The sequence below is a fragment of the Euleptes europaea genome, chromosome 6, assembly GCF_029931775.1.
Source record: "Euleptes europaea isolate rEulEur1 chromosome 6, rEulEur1.hap1, whole genome shotgun sequence".
Taxonomy (NCBI): Eukaryota; Metazoa; Chordata; class Lepidosauria; order Squamata; family Sphaerodactylidae; genus Euleptes; species Euleptes europaea.
The window spans coordinates 66,086,992-66,099,647 of NC_079317.1; positions in this window are offsets into that span (position 1 = coordinate 66,086,992).

A 12,656-nucleotide genomic window follows, 5' to 3' on the forward strand; every position below is an offset into this window, starting at 1 on the left:
TGAAAAGAAACATTATAACCTTTACCTGACTTTCTTAAATGTTATGTTCAAACCATAAATAAAAGTTAACTTATTGTTTGTTTAGCTCTGTGGGTAGTTGTCTCGGGGAAAGACCCCTACACACACACACGCACAGAGGCTAAAATCTCGGCCTATATATTTATTAAGGGAAGATGACTGGGGAAGGCACTGGCAAACCATCATGTAAACAAAGTCTGCCTAGTAAACATCAGGATGTGACATCACCCCATGGGTCAGGAAGGACCCGGTGCTTGCACATGGGACCTTTACCTTTTTTTTTTTTTAATGAATAAATGATGCCAGCGTATGAATGGAACAATGTTTGAATCCCCAACTTCAATAACTAGGTGCAGTGTTTGAGTGAAGGGAAATTATTAAAGGGAGTTGGGCTACCCTATCTGCTGATGTCTCTGTGTGTGAGAGAGAGGACCTGAGAGGTGAAATGGTCATGGCTCTCTGTAGATTTTAAAAGAGACAAGAAGATGCATGACATCTGACAGCCTGACCTACTTGAAACTCTGAGCCTGAGAAAGACAGCTTGTGGAGGGTGGTAGCCACTCTGTGTGAGTGAGAAAAGGTATGTCACATAAAGTTATCCCAGCTGGCCAGGAAGAGAAGGTGCCCCATTGGTTGAATTTTATGTTTAAATCACAAGCCAAATGCTTTACTCTGATTACTTACATCAGTTAAAGATAGCAGTTCCAGTTTTCTCCTCTGAAACAGAAATAGCATCATTTTATTTCCAAAATTAACCCAGAAACACACCCACCATCTTCAGTGGTGCATGCATGCATACAAAGCTTTCATAAACCAATCCACCTTACTATAATTTACTCAATTCACCATTTTTCCCTCTCCAACAAGTTAATATCAAAGTCTGTAACAGAAAATGTGCATTAATGTTAGCACTTTCCCCCTATAAATATTTGTCAACCACACTAAACTCTACAGTCCAGCAAAATCCTAAAAATAAACTTTCACTTGAAGGGGCCTATGATCTGTCCCTCTTAGGCACAATAAAGAACAAAGTGGAGTTTAATCAAATTATAATATTTTCTAACTCTGGTGCTAATCTTTCAAACAAGCAATGAAAATCTGTTAGAAACCCAAAATATTACTTAGGGAAACATCTGTCAATAACTAGGCATTTGCAATTGCTGTGACACCCTATGCAACCTGTTCCTGCTCTCCGGAAATGACAACCTTTGTTTAGCTTTCTCCCCCACACCCCAAATGTGTTGTTTGTCCCTAGAAAAGGGATGTGCCGAAGGCTGACCTTTTGTGCAAGCAGTACGATGCTCCTAAACCATGAAGAATGCACAAGGTAAGCAGCTAGAACTAGACAGCTAATACAGATGCATTCGTTCATTCTCTTCTACCAATTGGCTCATATTGCAATTGGGTATTTGCTCACCGTGCAGGTGAGTGTGGGCTGCAGCAGGCTCTCCCACAGGAGACGAGGGCAATGAGGAGGTGAACGATGCCCTGTGATTGAAATGCTAAGCAGCAGAAGTCTGATACCAAAGTGAAAATGAAACTCTGGTTTGTCTCCTCTACTTTGATCTTGACTGTTTTGCTGCTAACCTCCATTGCTGATCTGATACTGCCCCCAGCCATCACTGGAGACAGTAAAGACTATTTTTATGTACCTTTCACCTAGATATATATAAGCTTGTGGCTTACTTAGATGTGGGCTTTTTGATGCCCAACAGTTTGAAATGCAGCATCTGAGACTTTCCTGACAAGTTATATTAATTGTGAGTCCAAAACACAGAATCCCTGCTCAGACTTTTGAATCTATACTCATTATACATATGTACTAGGATCATACTCACCATTCTTACCAGATTCTAATGGAATAGCTGAGCATTGCCTATATCCTATCCTTTCCTTAATGGCTCAGATGTTGTAGAACTTATGCCAACTTGCCAGGATCCTGTACATGCAGATGGGACTATGATTTTGGGTGAAGATATGGTAGCATGCTTACTTATATAAGCCTAGGGATCATTGAAGACATTCAGTTGAACATGCCAATATCAGATGCAGGAAGAAGAAGAACTGGTTTTTATATGCCAATTTTCTCAACCTTTTAAGGTGAATCAAACCGGCTTAAAATCTCCTTTCCTTCCTCTTCTCACAACAGACACCTTGTGAGGCAGGTGGGGCTGGGAAAGTTCAGAGAACTGTGTCAAGCCCCAGCTCACCCAACTGGCTTCATGTGTAGGAATGGGGAAGCCAACCCAGTTCACCAAATAAGAGTCCACCACTCATGTGGAGGAGTGGGGAGTCAAACCAGTTCTCCAGAGTCCACTGCTTTTAACCACTACACCATGCTGGCTCTCCAACAAATACATTCCCTACATTCCTCTAGGCAAGAACATTGTATGCTGTTGTGAATAGCTGCACAGAACTGTTATCAAATTCTTCCATGCCATTGTGTGCACAGGGATATGGCTGCATGGAGAAAGCATGAAGTGATATGTAATGGGTTGTACATGTTGTGAATGAGTAGCCATCTCCGTTATAATAACTAACAGACATGATCACATAGACTACTACCTAGTCCTTGATTAGGTTGAGCCTTTTATCAAGCAGTTGTGTACCTGAGTACACATACTATGGCAATGGGGGAAGTCAGCTGCCAAGCAGCCCCAAAGGGTCCACCTAATGCAGTGGTTAAGGCAATTAGATCTGAAGAGCTTACTTATGTTAGTTTTCACCACAGACAACCCCCCCCCCGTGATACACAATTCACCGCAGTTCACAGGAACAAGAAATCATTTTGATGAACTTTTTCAGCTGAAACACATCTGAAACACTGTCCTTCAGTGTTACTCCTCTGAAGATGCCTGCCACAGCTGCTGGCGAAATGTCAGGAAAGAAAATACCAAGACCACGGTCACACAGCCCGGATAACCTACAAGAACCAATGAACTCTGACCGGGAAAGCCTTCAACGATTACTTCTGAGTTTTAAAATGTTAGAATAATTTCTAGCCTTTACAATTTACTATAAAAAAAAATCAATCCTGAAAGAACGCAGAGCTGGTGTAGGGTTTTTTAGCACCAGGTTTTGCAGCACCAGGTAAGAGATCTCAGTGGTCTACCTCAGTGGGCTTGGCCCTAGTAGCCAACATCACTGTATGCAGTACCTTGGCTTATGTCTGGGCTCAAATTCTCAAACAGTTACTGTCAGCTTCCTGCTATCACCACCAGCCATCCTTAGCTGGCCACTCTTGTTTCTCTTCACCACAACATTGAACCTTGGCCTTGCCTTGCCATGTGTGCAGTTATATCTTCTGCAATGATGAGATGACTTGTGCTTGACTCATCTTTCTTGTTGGCACTGTGCTCACTGGTTTCATACTGCATCTGTACTTAACAAATGATGGCTTGTCACATTGCTTCACTCTTAGAGGATGACCACAGATACAGGAAAGACCACTCTTTGACTCCTACTGAAAGCCTGTAAAGCACTTCTTTTTTCACCTTCAACCTGGCCACAGCTTTGTCTTCACAATGTATTCCCTCACTGCTGCTCATAGATTAATACAGCGTAGAAATGTTATCTTTGGTTTGATATAACAAAAATAATTTGTTCCCCATGATAACAAAAAAAAAAAAAATCCACACCATTTATTATTGGAGGATACGGCTACTGTGAAAAAGTTAGGGAAACACTACACAACAGAAGCTGATATGTTCATTTATTTTGTCTGGCATTTAGCTCTGCTGGAAGTGTCCTGATGAAGCCTGAAGAGATGAATGTTCAGGTTCTCCATCTTTGTTTGTCTATTGCTTCAGACCAATTGTAAAATACCCAAACACACAATGATACTTTGCTAGCAGTTGGACAAGGCTGAGCAGTTTGGGATAGCATCCAGCAACTGAGGTATGAGATGAGTAATGATGCAAGAAATGAAGACTGTGGTTTGTCTGTACATCTGAAACACAAACATGGTTTGGAGTCCAATGACAGCTGACAGAACATTGGGGTGAGACAGTAGGAAACAGCAGTTACGAGTTGAGCTGTGAGAGGGGAGAGAGTATGTCTGACTGAGTGAAGCTGAGGCAAAGAGCAGCTTAAAGCTAACTGGATAGAAAAGTCAATTTGTAACAAAAGATCTTAAATGTTGGACTAGGGAAGCAGTTCAAAAGTTAAACTGAAAATAAACTTTGTTACCTTTACCTTGCTTTCTTCAGTGTTATGTTCAAACCATAAATAAAAGTTAATTCTTCATTTGTTTACCTCTGTGGGATGTATGTGTCAGGGAAATAAACATACATACAAGTTAAGATCTCGGTCTATATATATTTTAAGAAATGAATAAATGGTGGCATGGAACTGTGTTTGATCCACCAACCCCAGTAACTCAGTGAAGTGTTTGAGTGAGGGCTGGTTCATAGAATCATAGAGTTGGAAGGGACCACCAGGGTAATCTAGTCCAACCCCCTGCACAACAGAAGATATTCAAAACTACCTCCCCCCCCCACCTCCAGTGACCCCTACTCCATGCCCAGAAGATGGCAAAAACAACAAGAGCCCTCCAGGATCCCTGGCCAATCTGGCCTGGAGGAAAATATCTTCCTGACCCCAAACTGGCAATGGGCACTACCCTGGACATGCAAGAAAGGACCATGAGAGCCATACACTGATGCACACCTTCCTGTCCTCCATCTCAGGATCTGCCTATGGTCATAGAATCAGCATTGCTGAGAGATGGTCATCTAGCCTCTGCTTAAAAGCCTCCAGGGAAGGAGAGCCCACCACCTCCCGAGGAAGGCTGTTCCACTGAGGGACTGCTCTAACTGTTAGAAAGTTGTTCTTGATGTTTAGCCAGAAACTCTTTTGATTTAATTTCAACCTGTTGGTTCTGGTCTGACCTTCTGGGGGAACAGAAAACAACTCCGCACCATCCTCTATATGAAAACCCTTCAAGTACTTAAAGATGGTTATCATATCAAATCTCAGTCATCATCTCTCCAGGCTAAACATACCCAGCTCCTTCAACCTTTCCTCATATGACTTGGTCTCCAGACTCCTAACCATCTTTGTTGTCCTCCTCAAAACATGTTCCAGCTTGTCTACATCCTTCTTAAATTGCGGTGCCCAAAACTGAACACAATACTCTAGGTGAGGTCTAACCAGGGCAGAGTAAAGTGATACCATCACTTTGCGTGATCTGGACACTATGCTTCTGTTGATACAACCCAAGATCGCATTTGTCTTAAAGGTTATTAAAGGGATCTGGGCTACCCTGTCTGTTGATGTCTCTGTGAGTGAGGGAGAGGACCTGAGATGTGAAATGGTCATAGCTCTCTATAGATTTTAAAGGAGACAAGAAGGGTAGCAATGTGTGATGGCCTGAACCTGTGGAGAGTGGTAGGCACTCTGTGTGAGTAGAGATTGGGCATAACAGTTGTTTATTCACATGGAGCCACATGATCCCCAGCATAGGGTTTTTGGTGTTCAAAATGTTCCCTTTCCTTCTTTCTCCAGAACTAAAGGTAGTAGGATCCAAGCTAATATTAAAAAGCCACACGGCTCACCGTATCTTGTTGTACATGCCTGCATATCATGAGCTTTATATCTAGGCTATCTGTTTTTTCAACTAGGCATTTGTTCTGGCGGATTTATTTTAATAAGAAACATGTATGAGAACTATTTCTAGACATACTTGCTTTAAAAGCACTTGAATTTTCAAGTCAGCATATTTTTAATTAAAATATTTGATATTTTCTACTTGAGGTTGAAAACAAATTGATTTCCCCCCTTCTAATCTTTATCCTAATGGTAATTGAATATTCAGTGTAAATGTGTAATTTGCTAATAACTGCTAGTTGGAGCTGTGGCTGTGGTTTCTGGTGAGCTCTTCTGCTGCAGACATATTAAACTTAAGTGGAAAAGGAAACAAATTACCACGTCTAATTGTTTTCCACTTCACTTTAGGCAGTACTGTGCAGAGGTTAACATATCAACTAATATTTTCATGAGTGAGCTTAAAATATGGTTGACACTGTGAAAATAAGTTTTTCTGTTTTGATAGATGAACAAATTGTGAAGTTTATGTAGAGCAAACCCATTTGACTTACATTAGCCTTTCTTATTTTGCTGAAGTATGTACTTGTTTAACTGTTTGTACAGTGAAAACTACAGAAGACTTCCCTCAGGGAAGAGGCTGTACCATATTTGCAAAGATCAAGTAAAGTGTACTTCCTTGTGGAAGATTTATAAAGCTAGATTCTGTGCATGTTTACTCAGAAGTAAATTCCAGTAGTAAGTTCAATGAAACAGACTCAGTTTAGTGTTTAGGATCTTGTGCCATTTGGAGCTTCCTGGAAGAAACATGTCAGGTGATTATGACCAGCCGCATCAGAAGTGATAACAGTTAGCTGGAACTGGTATTCACCAGATCTTTGAGGGTCTCAAGGGATGTTAACTAGGTAGGAGGAGTTAACATGTTAGACTTTTGGTCTGCCTGAAACACTGTGAGAAAGGACTCAAATCAACCTGAGAAAGATTGATTGTGTGGTAACCTAACAAACAATATTTTCAATTGTTTCCACAGTGTGCTTAGACTTTTGCAGTTCTCCCATACAGGGATCAATACTAAGCAGGTCTTCTTGAAAGTAAGTCCCATTTTATTCGGTGCAGCTTAGTCCCAAATATTGTTTTTTTGGATTGTAACCATAAGCACTGGGCTATACATGGCACTGGGCTATCAACATGCTAAAAATTGTAGCTTCATACCTTTCAGACATCATAGTTCCAAAATTCATTTAAGTTAAAATATTGGTGTATAAAAATTGATCTGCTCATTTTCAAAACACTAAAAAAGGATATTTCTTCCCTTGCAAGAACAACAGATAGTTTCAGTTATCACAATTGCATAGCAGTTTACATTGGTCTGTCCTATGGAGTCTCATACTAAGATGGAGATGTTGATGAGTTCCATGCTGGTCATCACTTATATAACAAGCCCATTTTATATAGGTTCATGGATATCAATAATGGTGACTCTCAATAGCAGCTTTATGATATATGATATGATTCAGAAAGTGTAGTGTAAGTATATTACACAAGTCCAACTCTTTTTAAATTGGATGGGAAATACCATGTCTTATGTTGGGTTGTGTACTGGAGTAAAATCAGTAAAATGCATATTTTAGGTAGTGCACTGAAGCCATAATCTCAAAATGTCACACATTCCAGTACCATTTTGGGTTTGTTTTCATTTTCCCGCCTGCATTTTTTGGATTTGTGGGTCCATTGTCTACTGTGAAGGAATAGGGGATATTTCCAGGGTTCTGGAATGGGTAATTGTAGAATGAATGGCACCAAAATGGCAGGAAATTTGTGCTGTTATTTGTCCTGGTTTGTTGTCTGCTGGTGGAGTTTTGGCGTGTTCTTGTGGGGGGTGGAGGTTGCTTTGATAGATTAGATTGAGGGTTTTTAAAAGAAAGTTTAAAGTCAGCTAGCTTGGTTCTATGTGGCTTGCTAAGCCTTGATGGCTTATTTCAGTTTGGATTCTGAGGTTTGAAATTGTCTGTCTTTGCCTTGGTGGTTGTGTCTGCCTTGGTTCTGTGTAGATTCTCTGGTTTGATATTGTTGTTTTTGGTTCACAGGTTTGACATTGGTTCTGTTTAGTAATTGTTGACATATTTGCCTTGGAGGAAACATGGCATTTTCCTCATGAGAAAAAAAATAGAGAGCAGGATGAGGAATTTTGGGATGCATACTCTTAGACTTTTATGTGCCATGAGTAGTTATAGCTGTCTCCTCAGTGGATCTTACAGCCAGCTAATCAATTTTATGTTTTTTTTTTTCTCCCTAGGGTTTCCAAATGTTTTCTTAAAAGAAGTGGCAAAGCTTTTTCCAACACCATTTGCAGTACCACTGCTAGTGTCAAGTAGGGCAGAAGTGTAAAACACATCTTGCCAAGCTTAATCTGACAGAAGTGCTGGTATTACTTTATCTTTAAAATGTGCTGTGTACTTCAAGTGTCCAATGCCCAGGAGTGCCTCCAAAAATGTGCAAGAAGCCAACACATTTCTTCAATTGATTATTTATGCAGCATCTTTACTGTACATAGTGCTGTACGACATAACCAAAGAAGGCAGTTCTCTACCCCAAAGAGCTTAAGTAGAGGAGAAGAAAGCAAGGAAGGCAGAGGCACTGGTCATGAGGGAAGAAAGTGTGCCATTACAGTCACATATACTTAGAATGTAGGGCAACCAGTTATGAAAGCTGGACCCTTTGTTATATCGGTTTCTGTTATATGCACAATCCCACTTTCTCGATATTGGTGTATGCACTTCTGTACACTATTCATGCACTGGAACTCATAGGCAACTTTTCCTTGTTTAGATGAGTTATCCCAACATGATCTCTGCTAAGCTGATCTTATTTTCATGTTCATAGGTTATCTTTTTGACTCCCATATTCTTAGTTTTCTTGATAATCATTTACATACTTGAAATTTGGCATAAACTGTAAGTCTGCTTGTCTTCTGACGCCGCCACCACAGCCAACTGCGTCACTGCTGGAATTTTTAAGATGCTCAGCATTCCTAACCTTAGTTCACTGCACCTGCTTTGTTTTCTTCCCAGGGAATCAGCCATACCCAAAGAGTAGCTTTCAAATTGGTTAAGAAAACCTGTGAGGGGGGGGAGAGACCCTGTTTTCTTTCTTTTAATTCCACACACTATCTCTGCATTTTAAACTTGATGTCTCTTACATATACACATATATATATTCTTTTTTAAAAAGTATTTCATTTTTAAAACAACAACTCCTTTCAAGATAAGGAATGGGACAAAAAATCTGTTTATGTCCTTTCAAATCCCTAGGCTGCAAAACACAGCCATGCTGTTCTTACAGATTTTGATATTTTTTGCACTCAGACAGGGAAAAGAGGAAAAGAAAAATCTCTTTTTCAGTTTAGTGAACAGATAGATGTGAGGCCGCCATTCTGTTTCCAATAGAAGGTGTTTTAGTTCTGAATAAATTTGGTGGCTCAAAGGCACCATATCAGTGTTAAAACATTCGAGAATTCGGGTCTCAAAAGGCTTCCCTGAATGCATTATCACTCTCTTATCGAAACAGAAATGTGGGCCATAATTAATATATTTAAAAGCAATTTAATCAAGGGAGTAGAAAAAAGAATGAACACAAGTCTAATCTTTCACGTGAAGAAGATAACTGCCATTTGATGTCTGTTGAGCCTGAAAAACAATATTTTTATTGTAATGCTGTCTAAACTACATTTTCACCTGAACTAATCACTGAATTATATTAATTTATATGTGCTAACACAAGTACATACAAACATGGACCCATGAGTTACTCGCAGGATTTTTGGCTGCAGTAACATCCTGCTGCTGTCCTGTTTGCTTGGTCATCCCCACAGCAGTGGAGGGCGGGCAGTAGTAGTTCTCCCTCTCCTACCTATAGCTTTGCAGCAGGATGAGGAGGTGGCATCAGCAAGGGGTTCTGCCATGGCTGCCTCGATGTCCTCCTCCCCCAGTGGGATGAGCCACAGCTCTGACTCCTCTCCTTCCTATCCCACCCAACAGTGGAGGCGAACCATAACTCCTCTTCCTCCCCAGCCTGCCTGCAGTTTTACCACCTCAGTTGTAGCAGCAGCTCAGGAGGGTCAAGCCACAATTCCTCCTCCACTGCTCACTGGAAGCTTTGCTATCTCAGCAACAAGGGGGATCGGTGGCAACAGCAATGGGGGACTCTGGTTGCTCTCCAGGCATGGTGTGCTGGTCAACCAGGTCACTTCAGATCTGGGAGGGAGGGTGTGTGGAGTGCAGCCCTAGAGCACGTGTGTATGCAAACCTGGAGTTAGAAGTTGAAAATAAGCTTTGGGCTGCATCTAGTGGCATTGGCAAGGCAGAAGGGTGAGCAGTTTCTGGGCCACTTCTTCTCAGATAGTCATCGTCAAAAGGATGAAATGGTGATGGTCGCCCTGGTGTTACATTGTGAAACCTGGCCCAATTGGGCATTAATTGCACTGGTTACCCCATAACATTCCCTTATTCCCCATTTTGCTTGCATATAGCAGTAGACTCCAATGCAACCTGGTGGTCTTCTTGCCTTGCATATCATTTCTCCAGCTACACATGTAAATACTGTACTGACCTGTGGTGATTCACAGGTCGGCTTTAGGTCTTGGTGCAGGTCCTGGGGTGTTATTGGGAGGGTGGTGAATGCCTCTGTCTTCCTGACTACATATGTGTTAAAAAAAAAAACTGGAAAAAAATCCAAACTCACTACAGTTCTTGCAGATGAAGGTGTGGTTCCCAAAAGGAAGGTGGGTGATATGTCATGAACAATTGAAAGGTTTCATAAGCAATGGAAGTTTGGTGATTGGTGTACCACTAAAGACAAAAGTGTATTTGTTGGTTTTGGTGAGCTGGACTTACTTATCCATGGGGGAAATGCAGCTCTTGTGGTCCTTTGTGAAACTGCACATACGTTACACAGTGCACATATACAAAGGCCAGTCTGGCATGCATATGTGCATGCTGTTGTGCTTGACACACCATCACTTGGCAAACTCTGATTAATGCTTCAGTGAATACATGATGCAATCATTGATCAGTTGGGAGGGTACTTGTGACTGGCAATTGTGATGTGATCTGAACCCACAAGAGTCTGGACATCCTACTGGAAACAACATCCACAGCATGGAATGACATCAGAGACTTCTTCAAGGATAACAGCATTTGCCTATGTATACTATATATTATACACACCACACACACACTGACACAAATGTATCTGGATTGCCATTCAGGGTGGGGATTGTGGATGGATTTTTGGCCAAGCTCTATTTGTCCTTGTTATGTGTTTGTTTTTAGTTGCTGTTGTGCCTTCCTCTGTAAGGTATGTGTGCTGGCTGGCTTGTTGGAGCCATCTGGAACGATTTATTCAGTGGGGTGCCTTTTTGTGGTACACCTACTCTCTGTGCTTGTGGCATACTGTTGTCTGGTTTGATCAGGAAGTTGGAGGAGCAAACAGCCCTGCCTCACAGCAGGAAGCAGAAATTAACAAATTATATGTGAAGAGATAGTAGTCTATTTTTAGCATTTTTCCTCTCTGAAGAAGAGTTAGTGTACTCAAGCGGCATAAATATCTATCTGCCTGGGAAAGAAGGCTTATATGTACATCTGTGGTTTTCTTCTATAAATTACCTCACTACAGTTTGGTTCTGTCCCTTTCTTGGTCATCGCCCTTGAGGGCCTTTTGGGTCATCCTAACTCAGTTTATTATTCTGTGAGGCTAACTTTAACAAAATGCTCTGGGTTCCTGAATTGCAGAAAACTATGGAAATGCATTATGTTCTATCTTCCGAGATGTCCAATTCCAAAAAATAAATTAATGAGAGGGATAATGCTGAGAATCTTGGCCAGAACACGGTGAAATCCTAAACTTTATAAAAAGCTTGAGAGTCATCCAGCATTTGGCTCACCCCTTATTGGCTCTTGGATGTAGATCAGCAGTTGAGTTATTTTCAGGGATCTGCAGTTTTATACCCTGCTTAAAGATGCTCCCCCCCCCCACACTCTCACTGTCATTAACAAGTAAGAGGTTTTCAATTTGAGCTCTTCATACCTTCTCTATCCTCATTCCATAGTCAACTCACAGGGGGGCTCCTGGTATAATGGATGAGTTTTATTTTACATGTCTGCTGCCAGGAAATCTATTTAGGATTGTTTTGGAGACAGTAAAGATGGCAGAACTAACATGCCCTCCCACTGCAGCATATGCCCCAGTATTATCCACCTGCCAACATTTTTTTCAGCTGCCAAATGCCATCACTGCTGTTCTCTCAGGATAGTTTCCACCAATATCTCATTTCATCTGCAAATCTTATGGAGGGGAAATGGATAATTCTTTAATATGAGGCACTTAGACCAAATCATTTATTTTGGTGAAATGACTCGTTACCACATTCCAGCCATTGTGGCGCATCATCTGGAATTTTAATGCTGGTAAGTATTTTAAATGTCAAACCTATACATTATACAGTTTATTTATTTTAACTGTATACTGTTTTATTGGTTGTTAGCTGCCCTGAGCCTCACTTCAGTTGGGAAAGAGCAGCGGAAAAACCAAATTAACAACAACAACAACAACAATGATGGTGATGAGAAGAAGAAACAGCAGCAAATGCTGAGGTACTTTGAACAATTGGAATGAACATGAACTAGCTGATGCTATGGTAGCAGAGAGGTAACCTTTCTTTGCCACCATCAACACCATTTCACAGGTCTTATAATGAGCTCTATTGCATGATCTGTCAGATTAAGTACAAATTCTCCTCCAGTGCCATTTTAGCCATCCCCCCAGCCTGAGTGAAGCTGCTGCTGCCACAGCTCTAGAGCCTCTGGAGTCACAGTGGTGGCAGTGAGTAATCAGCTGTATGGTGGTAGGCGCGGGTGGATTGAAGAAACAAAACAGACCTGGGGGAAAAAGTCAGAGTGCTGCTTCATATGCTTCTGATAATGGCGAAGGGTGGAGCCTATGAGGTCAAAGGGTGCAAAACTGTAAAGTATTGATTCCTGACTCTGACTAATAGAGATCTTGCCTAATCCTACCACTCTGGTTGTTATGTTTCCTTT